At 36.6% G+C, this 13386-nt stretch overlaps 1 protein-coding gene across 2 annotated transcripts in view; it reads left to right on the forward strand.

Moving 5' to 3' along the window:
• The window catches only part of brsk2a (BR serine/threonine kinase 2a), a 161893-nt gene that overhangs the window by 80243 nt on the left and 68264 nt on the right, over positions 1 to 13386 (forward strand). The gene's annotated exons all lie outside the window — the stretch shown is intronic.

A 13386-nucleotide genomic window follows, 5' to 3' on the forward strand; every position in this document is an offset into this window, starting at 1 on the left:
TCGAATCATCTGAATCGTAATTGATTCAAGTTGTGAGGCAAGATTCACAGCTTCAGGAAATACACAAATCGTGTGCAATTATTGTGGTTATATTTATTTTCTTGAGCTTGTATCGTTCATTATGATATATCAGTTTATTGCAAATAGACCAAAACTGTAAAAAATGTATTATATAAAAAAAATATTTTCCAAATGTCACTGTCTGAAAATTCTAGAAAATTCTAGCACAGGCAAGGTGGGATGAAGCGATGATCGGTGACTACATCTGGAATGTGATTCGTGAGGACAGTGTTAGTCATAAAAGACAAAAACTATCAAATGTGAAGTCTTGGACGGCTAATTTTTAGTAACCTTATGTTAAACTGGTATTTTGAGCTCAGTGTTATGCAAGTACCTTGTAATTCCTGCGGACGAGTAATAATACCAAAATGTATAAATGTGTGAAAATATATATATTTTTTAACTTCGATGGTATAATGTTAAATGTGATTTTCATATTCTGCATGTTAAACTTAACAGTAACAGTAAAACTGAAAGCAAAACACAACTTTAAAATGATTTTTACATTGTGACATCATTGCAATGTGGACACAGCTTGTGTGAACATACAGTAGTGCTTTACGTCTACAAGTTAATTTTTAAAGTGCAGATTGCTGATCTCAGAACAGCCAATCAGAAACTCTCACCGTGATGCCGCATATCTGAGTCTCATCAGCACCCATCACACCACTGAACTGGACTGAGCTTCAAATATGATAAAGACGTTTCGACTCCTCTCTAATCGCATTCTCTCAGATCTAAACAACCTCTGTTTACATGATCATTTATTCCACATATCACATAAAATAAATGACATACCTCCCATTCAAAGTCACCATTTCTGTAGCGTACATTGCGGCGGCGCAACTTTTTGGTGCTATTTTCTCGTAATTACTTTGCTATGAGTTGAAAGTCGATTTGAACAGCCAGCTATTTATCCCGGCATGGGTTCCCGAGATGAAAGGAAAGATTGTCAGGGTTATTTCGGACAGCGGCTTCTGTTTTGTGTGTGCGTACACGTGTCTCGGTGCGCCGTCGGATTCCTGGCTTTGACATTCTCATTGTCTTCCTCCTGTCAGCGAGATGAATATGTGCCATCCCAGCACCTGTCTCTGCGCTCGTGCCTGCGCCTCCAGACGCCGCAAATGTCACCTTTTTAAATGCAAATGTTGCTTTCGCTGTTTCTGGCCCGGCACCTACGACCAGGCGACATGTGCCGCGGGAATGAGATTCTCACAGTCGGCCATCCGAGTGTCCACACCTGATTTTTTATATACAGGTAGAAGACGCAAGCATGTTGTATGAAATCAACACATTCAGATGGCAAAACTCACAGCAGTCATGTTTAAGGATTATGGGAGTGGTAGGATTAAAGAGGAAGAGGAGGTTTCTGGCAGGTATGAGGGAGAGATAAGAGTTGAAGGTTTGGATGAAGAGCTGCTGTGAATAGAAGACGCAGAAGTGAGTGTTTTATTGCGCGTGTGCGTGAGGAAATGTGACGTGTGTCTCTTTTTCAAAATGTAGTACGGTTGTGTTGAAGCATACTTGTACTTTATGACCAGGGTCATACATTTGGGGTTAATTTGTTTGGATACAATTTTTCAGTTTTAGCTCATTTTTGAAAAAATAATCTTGATTTTGTTTGCATTTTTTTAATTTCATCAAATGAATTGCTCCATTTTGCATCATTCATCTCAAACCTCATATTTTGATGGTGTAATCGAACCTGATGGAGCCTGAAGGAGCCTTAAAAGCAAATATTGTACATGTATGCCCACCAGACACCACTTTTGGTCACTACAAATCCAAAATATGTTGGTTTATATCCAAAGTTTTGTTTGTCAAAATCATAACAGCACAACATACTGCATTAAGTGCTTAAATGACGTAACAAATGTGCCATTGCTGCTACATTTAGCACTAAATTATAAGTACGGTCACTGCGGGGCATTTATGATTTAGCTTCATGAACTGAATCTGCACTGATTTTTACTTGTAGAATAACTATTTTGAATGTTTGCCAACTTTGGAAAAATGAAACAAAACTCAGAATTCAATTGTGTTGTTTTGGTTGGTTGTGTTATTTTTAAATAGACATCTGCCGCCTTTCTGATTGGGCGGCTTAACCACAGACTGTTTGTAGGTAGTGTTTGTAGTTTTATTTGTTTACTGCTAGTTTGATAGTTTCATGACAATAATCTTCCTGTTAATGCAAAAAAAGACGTTTGTGACTATTTCTTTATTTTGTTCAAATTGTAGCGAAATCCTTACAAAAATCAACAATGCTTTTGTTTTTCTGCAGTTGTACCGCAAGTAAAAAACAGGATTACATCCCTTCTACTATATAAAAGCCATGGTTGATTTTCCAAGTCAAAAAAAATAGCATCAAGAAAAACAAATTCAATCTTTAAAGCTAAAAATCCAGTTTCGCCATCTGTGTTTGCAATATGTTAAATTGAAAGTTTCTTTAGGGTCTTATCTTTGTCGATTGGTTGACTTTAAATGACGTCAAACTGACATGTCCTGCTGTCGTACCCGACAGCTCATATTATTATTATGTAGGCCTATGAGCTAAATGATGCGAATTGGGGAAAAATACAGAGATAAGTGTTTTTTTAACCAAAAAGTTACGGATGGCAGTTTTGAATAACATTTTACTCCGCACTATACATCATCGATAAAAAGCTACAAATTTAATCATTTATTTGACAAAATGTTTGTGAGGGTGTTTCATATGTAAGCAGGTGAGATGTGACACTAATGTGATGTAGGCTAATAAGGTTATATGTTTAACATTAGTAAAACTTCCATGATTAAAGTGTTGTGACTGACTAATATGCTCTCGTCTGCAGAGAGCTGATAAGTCCCTGTTTGTGTGTGTGTGTGTGTTTGTGCATACATACATACCTGTATGCAGAATCTGCTTTTCATGTGAGTAGTTGGCGCATTCTTGAAAAGGAAAGCTTTAATCTCCATCTGAAGTGAGTTTTAGTCACATGAGTTCCTGAAGAGATTAGCTTTAGCGCATCAGGGTTTAAAAGGACGAGAAAACACAAACACAGGGAGTTTGAGGTGTGGTTGTTCACTCTAAGGAAACAGTCTGTATTTATCTGTCCCTGTGGCTGCGTGTGTCGTGGAATACAAACTCACTTCTTACTAGAAAGTATATGGACTGTTTACTGACTGTAACAGAGTGTTCTCTCAGTTCATTGTTTTCTTACTTATATACATTTTGTGTAAAAATGTTTGAGTTTCTTTAAACAAAAAATGTCTAGTGGCATCAAATGACCCACATCTTAAATGCCATTATTTGACAAACGAATCAATTTCCTGCATAACATTTTGTTACAGGTTGGCCCACCTTCATCTCTTTGTACATAGAAGGTTAGGTTGAATGCATTGCATTGTGGGATGTAATACCGTGTGCTGTGGGTCTGTAATGCCATCAGGGTTGCCAGATCTTCTTAACAAAATCACCTCAATGACCTATCCAATTAATTTTTTTTACAGTCATTCTTATCTATTACATATGTGTTGTTCTTGAAAATCACTGTATAGTTGTCATCATAAAGTAAATCATATGTTTTCAAAAATAACTTTGTCTTACCTTAAGAATGATGGCTAAACAAAATCTTTTCACCTTCAACCCACGAACTAAAAAACAACTTGTGTTAACATTTTAAATGTACCCTGGATTTACAGGAAAAGCATTGACATGGCAACCTAGATAAAATCTCATGGCAATGCGTAACGTTTTACGAGGTGGCTGATTTTTTATGAATTTGCACGATATCATTCATTCATGTGGTGCAATTTGCTTTCGCCTCTTCGATGGTAAGTTGGTTTACAGTTGGTTAGGTTAGTTTTTTTTCCTTGTCCGTTCTATCAAATGTTTTGTCTGTTTTTGTGTGTTTCACTTTAAATGAATTCAAACAGAAAAGTAAAACGTTTTCTATGTGACGTCAGGTTAGTACTAGAATTCAATACTGTCGACATGAAACATTCTACATACAATTTCATTGAACGAAATTAGGGAGCGGGTGGCACAGTGAGAGTCTGGTCTGAACATCAGCGCGATGATGATTGTGCTTCCTGTGAGCTCCAGGCCTGATTAAAGCTCATTATCCACCATGACTCGCGCTCTCTCTCTCTCTTCTCTACTGACACAGCATCAAAGAGACAGCCAACAGAGAGCGAGAAGGAAAGAGTGAGAGAGAGAGCGATGGGGAAAAGATTGATATGGATAATGAAACCAAGAGGAATGGAAGGAGAAATGCAGTTTTAATAGAGTGTGAGATAATGTATGGGAATCAAAGCGTTTTTTAAAATCGAGATTTGATGACCTGTTAAATCTTTGCATCATGCTCTCTTGGTAACACAGAGATTTTTCTAGTTGTGTCAGATGCTGGAAGTCGTTCATTTTTAATGAGGAACAGCGATTTGAGGCGACTTGTTTCACAGAGAGCGTTAGGAGCATGTCATGTGAAAAAGCATTCAAGTTTACCCAAATGAGAAGAAAAGGACAACATAAAAATGAACAATATTTGATCTCTTAATGCCGTTAAAATTTTTTATAATCTTCTTGTGATGTCACACGTCACTTTTACTTTTCAACCCCTCCTTCCAACCACATGATTCTGTTATTCCGAGCAGTTCACGGTCCGGTTAACTCTCGATGGATCCACTCCCGATTTTTTTGTAATTGAATTTTCATTCTGAAATGTGTCAGATCTTGGAAGTGAAGTACTCTTGGTGTTTATACCGACAACAGTTTGCAACAATAAAGACTTTTTTATCGCGTTGGCGATTGGAGTTGGCAATGAAACAAAGTTGAACAGAGTTCAACTGCACAATACAACATCATTCAATGAGAGTGCTAAAAGTGGATCCCAGTAGGGCTTTCAAATCCTTTAATAGCGAAAAATGTATATGTATTGTGTCGTTTATATATTTTTTTTTATATAAATGCACACATACATGCATATATATAATAAATGTTTACTCAAATATATACACATTTATATTTAAATCTCCTTATTTGTAAACATATTAATGCAATATCGCTCGTAGTCATGTATAGTGCACTTATATCAGCATGGCTGTCGTGTATTTAGTGCAGCCATGCCGATATAAGGGCACTATATAGACGACTGCGAGAGTGATATTACATTTCTACAACAGTTGGAGGGCACACGTGTGTAGACAAATCAGAAACAACATATGAGTGTCTATATGAGGGAACTACTTTCTTCCGCTACTAATTCCAAACCGTCACTTCTTTTAAATATGTGATGTCCTGCTTAAGTGAAGTTATTAGTTAGAAGTAACGGGGCAGGGCGTGCATGTAAATGAAAGAGAGAGACTTTTAGAAGTGTGTTAATGTGTTAAATGTAGGGATGTACGATTCACCATGAACCGGTAGAAAATCATTTATAATATGTGATGATTCAAGTCGGTTGAGACATTAAAGGAGTAGTTCACTTTCAAAATAAATGTTCATTATAATGTACTCACCCCCATGTCATCCAAGATGTTTATGTATCTGTTTCTTTAGTCGAAAATAAATGAAGGTTTTTGATGAAAACATTCCAGGATTTTTCTCCATATAGTGGACTTCAATGGACTCCGAACTGTTGAAAGTCAAAATTACAGTTTCAGTGCAAGTTCAAAGGGCTTTAAATGATACCAGATGATGAATAACAGTCTTATCTAGCAAAACAAAACAAAAAAATATGCTTTATAAAACAAATGCACGCCTTGCTGTGTTCTGCGATGCACGTTCATGACTTCTCGTAATACTAAATTACGTTGAAAAGGTCACACTTGACGTAGGCAGAAGTACCAAGTCAGTGTTTTCAAATTGAACGTGCACATTTTCAATGTAATTACGTGTTACGTGAAGTCATGAACATGCACTGTAAGTTTGACCTTCAACCCTATGGAGTCCATTAAAGTCGACTATATGGAGAAAAACCTGCAATGTTTTCATCAAAAACCTTCATATCTTTTCGACTAAAGAAGCAAATACATAAACATCTTTGATGAAATGGGGGTGAGTAAATTATCATGAACATTTATTTTGAAAGTGAACTACTCCTTAAAAAAATGTCAGTACATGTTTTGAAAAGCAGGGGCTGCTGTTTTTCTACAAACGTATCGACTGTGATCGATTCAATATGATAACGAAATAAAGTCCTATCGCATCACATGTACAGCATTTGCAGATCGCAGTGCCGCATTTATACTGTATGTAACATTATACCACTCTAATTCATGTTAATCGTATGTCAGTTTAGAAAAACTGAAAAAGCATCACTGATTCGTGTGTGTGTTTGTTAGCTTGTAAACTAGCTGTCTAACTTCTTCAGATTAATACAGTTGCAAGGAAACGCATAGTCCGAGTTAGTTTAGTGGCAGAGTGATACAAACAATCAGTGAAGCGTGTAAAACACTATAAATATTCCTGTTTGATTCCATGGTGACTTTAAACAAGTGTCTTTACGATGAAATTATATATAAACGATAATTGTACGATAAAAATCGAAGAGTTACTGAGGGAATCTTAAAAAGTGTATATCGATGTGAACCTCAGACATCCTAAGACATCTAATATAAAGTGGTAGGATGTAATGGAGAGTGGGTTATACAGTTCTTCTTATGCAGCATGCAGCACAAATCTATGATGATCTGTATAGAGCTATATAATCCTCAAAGGCTGATGTGGCGTGTTGAATACCTGATTTGCTCCTTGAGCAGTCGTACTCACTGTTCTGAAATGAGTTATTCCCGCTGAAAAAAGCTGAGGCAGTTATTTCTGTTGGGTTTGCAGATATGAGCTGTGTGATAGTAAATCAAACAGCATTAGATTCTATTGGCTTCTTTTTTCCTTCCGCCCAACTAGAAACCTATCAGATTGTGAAGGGGGTATTAGACGCCCTTTGCGAGGCATAAATCACCCTGCAGCCTGCGCCGTCTCCCATCGGCTTCAGTTGGTATTGATTGGAAGCGTCCAGCGAATAGCGTTCAATATCCACTCTGATCTCAGAACAGAGGTACCGATTCAAGCGGCTCCTCGCAAAGAGTGTTTGGGTTTATTTCATTGTTGTGGCCCGGACACCCTCGGTGAAATATTGGAAGACATCCGTTTTCATTTGTGTTAGGTTAGGCTGGGAGGTTAGGACACTCACACAACTGCAGAAAGCTCTGGGGGTCAGGCTTTGGAATGGAGAATTGGTTCTTATTTGAAAAAATCTTTGAATTGAATGAAGATGTGAAGTTGTTTGTTTTGTCTGTTCTTTGTTGTGTTGTTTTCGAGGATCTTAAACAGTATATGTTGGCCAGCATTTGAGCAGTCTGACAAAATAATGAATAGTGCATGTTTTGGGTGGTACTGGACGTTTTTTGTTGACTAAAAGCATACTGTTATTGGTGACAATTTTCAAGTTTTATTGGACCGTTACTTTTATAAAGCATTTGTTTTTGTTCCGTTGAACTGAGATGGTTTTTACTATCTAGAGATTCACAGTGTTCTTTGACAAACTGTAACTTTATTGCAGTTAGCTTATGCTAAATCAACATTAGGGTTGGGTATCATTTGAATTGTATGCATTCTAATTCGGATTCAGTTTCTGCTTATAGATTTTTATTTGTTTTTTTAAGATGTGTTCTTTACGACGGTGTTTTAGTGCCACGTTAAAAATATTCAAGATTTCGAGAAAAAAGTCAAAATGTTACGAGAATAAAGTCGAAATGTCACGAGAATAAAGTCGAAATGTCACAAGAATAAAGTCGAAATGTCACGAGAATAAAGTCGAAATGTTACGAGAATAAAGTCGAAATGTTACGAGAATAAAGTCGAAATGTTACGAGAATAAAGTCGAAATGTTACGAGAATAAAGTCGAAATGTTACGAGAATAAAGTCGAAATGTTACGAGAATAAAGTCGAAATGTTACGAGAATAAAGTCGAAATGTTACGACTTTATTCTCGAAATCGTGTTTTTTTTATTTATTTTTAACGTGGCACTAAAACGCCGTAATAGTTCTTAGGCTTGTAATAAAAAAAATGTATCGCAGAAGCATAATCTCACAATTGTTGAAAAATATAACCTTTAACTGAATTTAAATAAACACAAAAAAATCCATGATTAAAAAATAATTGTTTTTTAAAAAACAACCTGTTCCACAATTATTGGCACCCCTAACAAATCCAATAAAACAAATGCAATTGAAGGACTTTTGCAATTTTTACTTTAGGGCAATTCTGTGAAAATGTCAACCATACCACGAAAAAAATAAAAATTTACAAGCGTTTTTTACTATGGTAACAGCACAGATTTTAACATTTGATGGTTCAAATACTCATGTGAGGTCTCTCTTTAAGTTTTTAAAGCATTTGTTTTATTTTTAGTGCATGATTTTTCATAGTCAGGAAAGTGCCATTTTCAGGATTGTCACATCCATAACGCGACATATTCCTCCATAAATTAACACGTGAATATAAAAATTAAGTAACTATTTCATGTTCTATAAAGAGACATCTCTATTCCATTAATAGGTTATTATTACTTCAGGATTGTGCATTTTATTTTACATAAATCATACAATGTTTGTCGTCTCCCAAAAAACGCTTTCCTTTTTTGTCACACCCATGTTTATTTCCCTTTTTTAAAATAGAAAATGTATCCATAGACTGACAATTTTTGATGTTAAAACTCTATCAACAAGGATTTAGTCAAATATAAACAGATGGTTCAATATAATTGTAACAATTTCATTTTCTGAGCATTTTCATGTCACGTCCATAATGCGAAATGTCACATCCATAACGTTGAATTTGCCCTGTAACTTTTAATTCATAATTCATGATTTCCAGTTTCCCTGGGGTATAAATATGACGTGACACAGAGGCCTATTTCTCATATCCTCTCTTCAACATGGGAAAGAAAAGTGAAACACCCCATTTAAATAAGGCAGATGTGTGTCGACCTTCATAAGTCAGGCAATGGCCACAAGAAAATAGCCACTAGCATTAACTTGCCCTGATCTACGGTCAGAGGATTCATTAAGAAGTTTAAAACAACTGGAACAGTGACAAACAAGGCTGGATGAGGACCCAAGTCACCACGCACAGTGAGGAGGATGGAAAGAGAGGTAAAAAATCTCTAAAGCTCACTGTTAGAGAACTGCATCAAAGATTGCCATCTTGGGGTCACAAAGTCTCCATAACAACCATCAGACACTATCTACATGCCAACAAGCTGTTTGGAAGGCATGCAACGAAAAAGCCTTTTCTCACTTACAATCACAAACGTAAACGTCTGGAGTTTGCTAAGCGGTACTGGAACTTCAACTGAGATCGTGTGCTTTGGTCAGATGAGAGTAAGATGGAGCTTTTTGACAACAAACACTCTAAGTGGGTCTGTCGTAAAACAAGAGATGAGTATGCGGAAAAGCCCCCTTATGCCCACTGTCAAGTACGGTCACAGATCTGTGATGCTGTGGGCTTATTTCTCTTCCAAAAGCCTTGGGAACCTTATGAGAGTGCATGGCATCGTGAACTCTTTAAAATACCAGGACTCTTTAAAAACCTGATGGCATCTGTCAGAAAATGGAAGATTGGTCGTCATTGGTCGTCATTGTGTCTTTCAGCAGGATAATGACCCAAAATGTGTGGCGAAATCTACACTAAAATGGTTCAACACACACAACACTTCCCATGGCCATCTCAGTCCCCAGACCTCAACCCAATCGAAAACCTGTGAGGTGAGATGAAGAAGAGAGTGCATAAGAGAGGACCCAGGACTGACCTAGAAAGAGTGTGCAAAGAGGAATAGTCAAAGATCCCTCTCTCTGTATTCTCCATTCTTGTGATGTTAAAGGAGGAGATTAAGTGCTGTCATGTTGGCAAAATTGGGTTGTATGAAGTATTGACATCAGGGGTACCACACATGACTTCATGTAAAAATATATTTCTTAATAATTGTATTTCAATTAAAGGATGGATTTATTGTACAAAAAATAAGAATTTATTAGAAGCCAAAGATCACAGAAGACACATAATTAGTTAATAATTCTATACCTGATAAATTTGTTATAAAATAGCAAAGTAATATTAAATGATTTACATGATTTTAATTATTACCACAACTTAAGACCGATTGTTCTTTGTAAATCCATGTTGGTTTGTTAAAAATACATCAACTAATGCCAATTTAAGCTTGAAACATAAATGTATATGCATTTCATATCAACTAATGAATTTGGCTTTAGAATAAGATTGGTTTCCCGTTTCCATACCTATAAGCCTGTGTCTTCCTTCTAACAACTTCCATAAGGTTGTTGCTTCGTGGGTTTAAACGCAGTTTTATGAAGTTTTCTAGTTTTTCTTCCAACTTTGCTTATCTTATCCACTTAAAAAAACACACAAACAGGATATAATAGTGCGTTTGACTAAATTAAATGCCTTTGTTAACTTAATTTGTATTAAGTTTGTATCAAAAGTAATGTTGGGTTCATTTTTAAATTAACTTGTTAGACAAAACTTGTAAACATCATAAACCTTTTGTTTATCACAGAGATCTTTTGCGATCTTCCAGAAGTCTATAAAATGCATAGGCTTTTAGTCAAGGGAACCAATGTGGAGCTAACTTTCGGGTTGGCCTAAAAAATACGTCATCCCTGCACCACTCCATGAGGCCTGTGAAGCCGGATCAACTAACTACAACAACTATGCCTAACTACAATAAATCTTCACAGGAGACATTTAGTTATTGGATACTTCATATCGTGTTTTTTTGGGTGGTGGCGTTAATGCCTTTGGGGGGGCTTACACCTGAAGTTTGGAAAGCTCTGCTTAAGTGCATGCGCACACTCTATCCAAAAGATTTTGTGATAAGTGTGATGCTGCAGTGGGAAGAGAAGGCATACGATACGGCTGGCTCTAAAATTGAACAGCATGCACAAAAATGGAAACTGGGGGCGATAAATGTGAAATGAGTGATGCGAACTGAGAGGGGAACGTCAGAAAGAAACTGGCGAGAGAGTGTGACGGGGAATGAGGTGGAGAGGTCTACTGAGGCTGGAGTAATTGCACTCTGAAGCAAATAATTGAGGCGGTAGCGGGGTGATGTGGGGGCGGGGAAGGCACAACCTCATGCCCCATAACTTCAATCCTACAGATCGACGGCAGAAGAAATGGCAGGAGGACCACTGATTCAAAAAGAAGAAATTAAGCCAAATGTGAGTGTATGTGGTCCCTTACTTGGATCATGCAATTTTTGCATTGATTGTTTGCCACTGGAGTCAAAACTTTGGCAGAACGAAAGCTCATTGGGAAACACAAAAAGCGTAAAAATCATTAGACTTAAAGATCGAGCAAGCGAGTATTTGAAAGGAGGAAAACCCAAAGCCTCCACGGCGGAAACATGAAAAAGTTTTCCCAAATTTCTCTGACGAAAACGCGGTAAATGAATCACGGCAAACTCTAATCAGGTTATGCTGACGCGCAGATGACAGTGCATGCCATCCCCCCCACGCCTTCATTACGTGTCTTGCCACCAAATGATTATAGATGCTGCTTTCATTTCTCCCGCAGCTCCAGAAGAGCCTCTCAGCAGAGGACTCCCAGCATCCCTCCTCGCCGCGTTTCCGCCTCATAAAGACCTCAAGCACCCTCAAGTGTTCCAACATTTCAGCACGCTCATCTCCTCCGTCTTGTGTATCCTCTCCCACTTCCCTCCTGTATTTTTTTTGGGGGGAAGGTATATGAGAAAAATTCCAAGAGAAGTTCTGCATATGTGGGTAGTTGTCAAATGACATCAAGATTGTAGATTTTTTTTTGTCTTTATTAAAATTATACCATGTCGGATTTATTTTTATTTATGAGAAATTAACATGCAAAATAATTTGCAATAATTCAGATTTTTAGAGGTATCATTCTTCAACTCAACTTCAATTCTGGAGCCTTTATTCGTCTGTTATGTTAGTTAAATATTATTAATGTATTGCATCATCTTCCCACATCTTCATTCCTGTTAAGCGTTTATTTGGTCATTTATTAGTTGTTGCTAGTTACTTAAATAGCTTTGCTACTTTCAGATTTGTTCTGCATGACGTGACGCGATCAATGGAAGGTCAGCTGACATTCGGTTGTAATTTTGTTCCCATTCTCTGCAGATCTTCCTCTGTCCTTGACTTGAATTCAGCCGAGTATGGATCGCTCCATACTGAACTAAATTGGGAATGGATTTTTTTTCCTAAATGTTTTGCACCACTTGAATTGTGAGAGACCGCTGGGTTTCTGAAAGTCTCAAATTGCTCTGTGGGTATTTCTCAAGTTTAGACTTATACAGTTTAGAGTTGTTGGAATGTCTGGTCAAAACTGCTCTGAATAACAGTTTTTCCTTTCTCACTTATTACAGTAATATAAGAAAAATAAAAAGGCTAGTTATAATCGTTTAACTATTTATAAAATATTGATATTCGGAATACATTTTTCACCTACTTTAAACATTTCCTGGTTCCAATAAATGTTGTTGTAGGTTTTTTTCGGTTTTATTGTAGTTTTATTGATATTTTGAATTAACATATAGGTTTTTAATGTTCATGTTCGTTTTATTTATTTTGTTACTTGCTTCTGTTATTTTATTTGTTTATTTTTATATCATTTTAGTTGTGTATTTTAAGCTCTTTACAGTTAATAATTGAAGTGCCTCAACTTCAACTTTTTTTACGTTTATTGCTGAGGAAGCAACTTTTTAGTTTGCTATATAACAGAAATGTTTATAAATTTCATTTTAGTAAACTATGATATCAATGATTCCAAAACTCCTCCATTGCTTTCTTTCATGAAAGGTAGCATTTAAAATATTGCAGAATGTTGACACTGCTATTTTCCAAACACTGACAAAATAAAGGTCCCTGCTGGTGTCAAAAACAGTTAGCTCCCGAAGCTATTTAATTGTGAAATTGAATATTTCTCATGCTCTGAGGTTTCTATTAGGTGAAATATTAGCTTTACACCAAGTGTCCTCCTGGCTTGTACCCGTAAGAGTAGCATTTAACTATTGTGTACTGTTTAGCGTGCTTTCAAAATGTTTATATGCTCTCCTACTTTTAAAGCCCTTTGTATAAAAGTGTATTTCAAATGTATAAATGTAAATATATGTCCAATTGAAGCCAGTTTGAGACCATTATCATATATTTTAGAAAAGTGTGCACTTTTTGATCTGGCATTCCAAAGGTCCACCCCCTGAAGTAACATCAGACCTGTGTCAAACTTGGTTACATCAACATTTATAAGAGACCATAAGGGTACCATAAGGTCATTCTCATCCACATTGGTTTA

This window comes from Triplophysa dalaica, chromosome 24, assembly GCF_015846415.1.
Source record: "Triplophysa dalaica isolate WHDGS20190420 chromosome 24, ASM1584641v1, whole genome shotgun sequence".
Lineage (NCBI taxonomy): Eukaryota > Metazoa > Chordata > Actinopteri > Cypriniformes > Nemacheilidae > Triplophysa > Triplophysa dalaica.